Source organism: Plasmopara halstedii, assembly GCF_900000015.1.
Source record: "Plasmopara halstedii genome assembly, contig: Scaffold_291, whole genome shotgun sequence".
NCBI classification, from domain to species: Eukaryota; Oomycota; class Peronosporomycetes; order Peronosporales; family Peronosporaceae; genus Plasmopara; species Plasmopara halstedii.
This window is the reverse complement of record NW_020187212.1, coordinates 90,940-97,532: the sequence shown is the minus strand read 5'-3', so window position 1 is coordinate 97,532 and position 6,593 is coordinate 90,940.

The following is a 6,593-nucleotide window of genomic DNA, read 5'->3' as shown; positions in this document are numbered from 1 at the left end:
ATAGAAGTAATGCAATTCGAATGATTCAGTTGTATGACGTCTAAACATTCGTCAGAAGCTCTTGCTGGTGTAACGGGGTTACACATACTCGTGTATAAAAGGCTGGGTCACACCAGAAGGTGTGACCGTACAATGGTGTGAATTACAAACGTTTTTGTGATCTCACATCGGTGTGACTACACTTTAACAAGATGCCACTATGTGCGGGACTGCCAGTAGTTATGCATATTAATTAGGTTTTATTATTTAGTGTAAAAAATCTAAGGCTTTAAATAAAGGCGGCTCTGTCGCAAATAAAACAATTGAATACAGATTATGATTTAAATGGAAGAGCGCCTGTGCCTTGATAAAGATTTGAAGGTAGCTGATTGCAATTCGCTATACTCGTACTGGTTATGGTATTTAACAAAGGTCGGTGATCTTACCTTAGCTTCTTCGAAGCAAATAACTACGGACTAAGTATCACTTGTAGTTAATGTACGCCCAAAATGTTTCGACTGATCTTCTGTGAGGATGGAGCAATTCTCCTATTTGCCCCAGGGCATGCTGGACCGACGTAAGAACCTGATGTCACTGCTTGGCCCTGAGGGCGTGTAACAGCTTGCTTTGCAAGGAACTGAGACAATAAGCGCGCGCCTAGAGGCGTTTTCAAACTATAAAAATGCTCTGTTAGAGCACCTACAACAGAAGCTGTCAGCATCGACTGCGTCCATGACGCCACCTTCGACTGATTACTCCTCCCGACCCAGGCCGCTATGGTGAGCGTTAGGACCTTTGAGGGTAAGTATGGAGAAAATCTCCTGCTTTGGCTGAGAAGAGCCGATATGACTGTGGCATTCGCCATGATCCAAAAGCTGTGTTCTACTTCTGGAAGGAGAAGCAGCGTCAGCTTTGCGAGTGTTCTCACCGCCTAATCTGGCATATCGCGCGCGATCGCATTATCATGCCGCCCAACAGGGCAAGGAGGAGTTGGTGGGCTCGGTAAAAGGGTTTAGGACTCTCACTGTCAGGATGGCAGCGATCCTCTCCCAAGGCGGTCACTGCGACCGTCTGTTTGTAGGGTCTCCGCACTGGCGTGGCCAGAATGGAGTCTTCCGTGTGCATCCATTTTCCTTTGAAGAAATGGTGAATGTGGCACTGAATGCCAAATTTTATTTCAAGTAGGAACGACTCGGTTGGATTGCACACCTCCAGAGCTCGACGAGTGAGGGATCTCAGCTATGCTGAGAAAAGGGAAGAGAGCTCCGAGCTACCAGGCACCGTACAAAAGTCCGACGGTGTTTGTCTGTAGAGACACCCGTCGCCTTCAGACCGATTATCCCCTGTGCAATGCGCGTCAAGGTTCATCGAACCGACGTCCCGCTTCTCACCAGTTTGGTTTATCGCGGGGAAACAAAAAAACAGTAGGTGCGGCGCGCACTACTGGGGATAACCTAAGGTTTGTTGAGTCACAAAGAGGTAGAGGGCAGCAGGCCCCAGCCTTGAAGATCTCAGCGCTCTTGACCACGGGACATTTATGAAAGCCGGGCTTGCTGGTCGTAAAAGCGACCGTGAAGGGCATTGAAAAGTCATGGGAGGTCCTTATCGATTCTGATGCCTCAAATAATTATGCTCGACGCTCTACGATGAAAAGGCATGCTGAGGCGCTGAAAGCGCGGTCGAGTGACACCGTAACTGTTCGCTTAGCGACGGGGGCATGTGTCACTGTGCCGAGGGTCCATGTGAACCTCAGTGTCAAGTTTCTTGACTTTGATAGCGTGGAACGATGATTAGTCTTGGACTTGTTTTCATGGTATGACCTCATCCTTGGTTTGGCGCGGTTGGAACACCATGAGCCATGGATTGATTGGAGGTCGAAAACCTTGGGCGTTTCGCGCATGCCTCCTGGTGAAGTATGGTGAGTCATGAAACCACCTATGCTAGGAAGCTGAAGTGCTATTGACGCGGGCACTGGACCGGGACGGTCAAATTGCTGGATATCGGAGTATCCGACTTGACGAACACCGAAGGTGTATCGGATGCAAGTCCCGAGCATGGCTCGCGGGTTGAACGTGGAGTGGCACGTAACCCACTGAGGATTGCTCAAGTATTCATGCAGTTACTGCATGCTGAGAGTCGCATGGTCAGCTATGGGTCGACGCATTGAGGAGGTAGCTCCAGTGATGCGCATGGAGTGGCACGTAATCCACTGAGCACTGCTTACGTCACGAAGCAGTTGCTTCATGCCAAGAGTGGCATAGCTGGACGAGGTCCGTGTCATCGAGGGTGAGACCTTGGTGATGCGCGTGGACTGGCACGGAATATACTGGAGAAAGGCTGCGGAAATAGCATCTCTTCGTCGGATGTTGTTTATAACATGAAGACTCCAGTGGAGCAGAGAGAGCGGACACTGGACAACGCTATTTACGTGTTCTCATTTGTCTCGAGGGGGCGTTAGAAATGCCTAGGCCGTATATTATCGTAGACGATAGCGCACAGCTATACACCCTTGTCAACGGAATGACGGGTGAGGAAGACGGCGACGTCAACCTCGAAGCTATTTCCTCGGTGGATGCTGTTCTTGTGCTGAAGATGTCCTGCGATGGTTTGAAGCTGCCTTGAATAGGTAGTCATTAAACGACCGAACGAGGAGATCAACTCATTGTCGCTTCTGGATGTAGCTGTCCTGGAGTACACCAAGAGGGTGCCGAACGTGGATCGTCGATCCTAAAGGAGCCCTTGGATCCGTACTATTCGTTTGAAAAGGAGTTTCAACACGTTTTCTCCAAAAACCCGCCGTCGGTCCTACCTCCGGACCGAGGGGTGCGTCATGAGATCGACCTGGTCATACATATACTGCGTAACCTTCCAATGGCCCCTGCCCAAAGAACAGTGTGACGTCACCGACGCCTTCTTTTGTGCAAAGCACGATACAGGAATGGTGCGTGAGAGCAAGTCTCTTCATTGACACCCGTGTTTTATGTTCGGAAGCCGAACGATAAGTGGCGAATCGTTCACCCTTACAATAAGCTCAACGCTGCCACCATTATGACACAGACTCTAGTTCTTAGGAAGGATGTTCTCCAGAACAATGTGACTGGCTGTACGAAGTACAGAGCACCCGACTTGGTCGATGAGTATTACCAATTGCTCATGTAGAGCGAGTAATATCCGCTAAAGCGGTGAGTACTTCGAGCGGGATGCTCTGGGAGTGGCTGGTGATGCCCCAAGGGCTGTCAAATGCACATGCAACATTTGATCGTCTTGTGGGGCAGCAGTTCTTCAGGCTCCAAAAGGGCGTATGCACAAACATACTTCGACGACATCTTTGTCCACAGTTGTGCGGAGCACGAGAAAGCAGATGAAGAATCCCACATCGTCCATCTGAGAGCGGTACTCGATTACATGCGCACGAATAAGCTGTATGCCAAGCAAGATAAGCGCATCGTCGGTGCGAAAGGAATCCTCTTTCTAGGGTGTTTCATTGGGAAGCGTAGCCTTTTAGTGCACCCCGCTAAGGTCAAGGCCATTGTGAGCTGGCTAGTTTCAAAAATCTGAAAGGACTTGCGCAAGTGGCTTGGTCTTGCTAACCTCTTGCACATGTATAAATGGATTATGCGGAAATGGAACGACCATTGTCGAATTTCTTTAAGAAGGAAACGAAATGGTGATGGGACACCGAGCATCGGGAGGCTTTTGACAGGGTCATAGACAGCCTCCTTCGTGCACCAATACTAGCGTTGCCAGACCCCGATCGTTCTGACAGTGTCGTCTGTGACGCTTCAAATTTTGCCATCCGCTGTTCACTGCTGCAAGCAGACGCCGAGGGGCTAGGTCGGGTGATCGCGTTCGAATCTCGCCAGCTAAAGGCTGCAAAGAAATACTACCCAGTTCACGACAGAGAATTACTTGCGATGAAGTATGCACTTGTAAAGTTCAGGGTGCTCCTGCTCGGCTCAAAGCCGTTTGTGATCCACAAAAGCCATGCGTCATTCTGCACCGCGACTCAGTCGCCTCACATCTCGCAGAGTTACTTTCATTCTTTGCAGAATATACCATCGAGGTGGAGTATAAGCCAGGAAAGCAGAATGCTGTGGCTGATGCGTTGTCACGAAAGCCAAGTTATGAGCTTGCTCATTCCACGACGGTACGTGATGTACGCTGCACGCGGATGATGGTAATGTGTAGCGTTGCTACAGACTCTCGAGAGTGATGAGTTTGAAAACTCGGACAACAAAGTGTCGGCGTGATTGCGCGCACGGCTACACCGATATCCGTTAAAAAACAAGTTGCTGTATTATGGCACCAAATCGACGGGTACTCCACGATTGTGGTTCCTCACGATGAGAATTTGAAATACAAAATCCTTAATAAGACCCACGTCATGTCACTCAGTGGTCTCACGAAGCGACGAATTTGTCTGTTTGACGTTTAAGAGCCGCTCCGACAGAGTACGAAAGTCCTAAACTTGAGGTAGTCGGTACACAAAGTGCTCCAAGCTCTTGAGGTCTTCCGCACAGCGTTCTGCGACCTCGGCAAGATGCTCGGCAGAGTGCCGGTGACGATGGACTTTGTTCCCCAGAGCTCAAAGAGCATCGAAAGTCACCGGACGGCGATCGACTAAGTCGTCGTCGTCCGCCGCCGACGCTTCTAGACATGAATGGCGACGTCCACTATCACGTGGAATGCCTTGCGGGTCGACGTCGTCGATAGGGTCGAACCCAATATCTTAAGAAGAGGCGGGGATACCCAAGCTCCGAGAATCATGGGAGCTTCAGGTGCCACTTCAGCAAGACTGCTCAGACGTCATGGACGGTTATGATCAGAAGGATCATGACGCTCAGCGTCATCGTGCGCCGCCCTGCTCTTCCTGACGCAAATGGGTGATGCCGGAGGGTCATGAGCTGAGCCTAAGCTATGGCTCTAAGTTGCAGTGGTCGTAGATTTACCCGTGTGAGAAACGATAGAGCTCGCGGAAGCGTGATGGGTGATTCCATGTGTCGCAGGGCGGCAACACGCAAGAAGTCAGCGTTGCGCCTTGCGTTTGTCAAACTCAAATCGATTTTGGCTTTTTAAGCGCACGTTTTCTTCTTTGTCGCTCCGCCGAAACTTAGACAGTGAGGAAAGTTTCCGATGCCGCTGCACTCATCGCACAAAAAGCTCATCATCATCTGCAGGGGTTTCGCCAGGGGCGAGCACCACAGGAATAGTCCGCATTGCGTGTTCAGAAGCGCCTCCTCTTGAGCTCGAAGTCGAGCGCGGTACCTTTCCATCGGTATTTCTTTTTGTACCGAGAAGCGCACTCGAAGAGCTTGACGCTGGTCAAGCTCAGCTTGTGTAGTGGCCGGTGGCCGGTGGCCCGACTACGTAGACGCCTTACGATCGAGTGATCGTGTTGTTCACTTGATGATCTATGACCGGACGCGAATGCAAGTGCATGAAATTTGCCCTGTAGACAGCGTCCAACTGCTGCTCCTGTGCCTCGTCGAGGCGATTGGTAATAATTCCACTCCCCCCGGAAGTCGAGAGGCCGAGGAACGGATACGGTGTCCACAAGCTTCGAGCAGGGCTCCCGTCGCGCCGTTGGCGCAGCTCGACATCCGCGCCTTCCTCGTCTTCCCATGCTGTGAAAGGGGTGTCCGATTCGTAGTCAAATTCCTCCGAATCCGCAATGAGGAAATCGTCGCCTGTGGCGAGCGCGGTGTGTAGCGCCCGGTTGCCGAGGGCTTGGAATATGCTTCCCTTGAAGTCGCGGATGTACTGTTCGAAGATGTACCCCGTGCAGAAGACGAAGAAGGGATCTGCTCGCGGGCGCCCTCGGAACCAGCTAGGTTGGGTATTTTTCGTGTCAGACACAGGGCTCATAGAGCGGAGAATGTTTAAATACGTTCTTATGGATGTAACGGTGTGTCAGACACGCGAGTCTCGTACAAGGCAACAGAAAAAAGTGAATTATGGGCATTCACAATTTTGATGGGGAGTAACGGCGTTACACGTTCCCTTGTTTATATAGGTTGGGTCACACAAGATGGTGTGACCGTACAAAGGTGTAGATTACACAAGTCGGTGTAATCACACAATGGTGTGGCTTTGCCGCAACAAGAAGCCACTCCAGTAGTTATGCATATTTATTATTTACTACTTTATCAAAAGACCTAAGGTTTTAAATATAGGTGACTCTGTCGCGGAGATCAGAATTAGATACAGTTTTAATTGTAAGCGGACGAGTGTATTTGCCTTGGTTAAGGTTTTGGGTACTCTTGGAGGCAGCGGATTGCTATTCGCTACACACCCCTTACTTATTCTGGCATAGAACGAAGGTCGGTGGCCTTAAGTAAGCTTTTTTTAAGCAAAGAGCTACGGTAGCCCCGTTGTAATGGACATCTAGACCTCTCTTGTCCAAAGGGATAAATCTCGACACGTTTATGCCTTAAAAGTCTGGTAACTCGGCATAAGCGGCCTCACTATGGTAGCCGGTTAAATTCCCACCAACACCTAGTTTATCCCATATTTTGTGATCGTCTCCAGGTGAGCGATTACTGCTCTCGGTATTGGGGCCAATAATTGTGCTAATGTAACGGGGTCACTCGTACCCTGGTAGTAGGGGGGTGTCA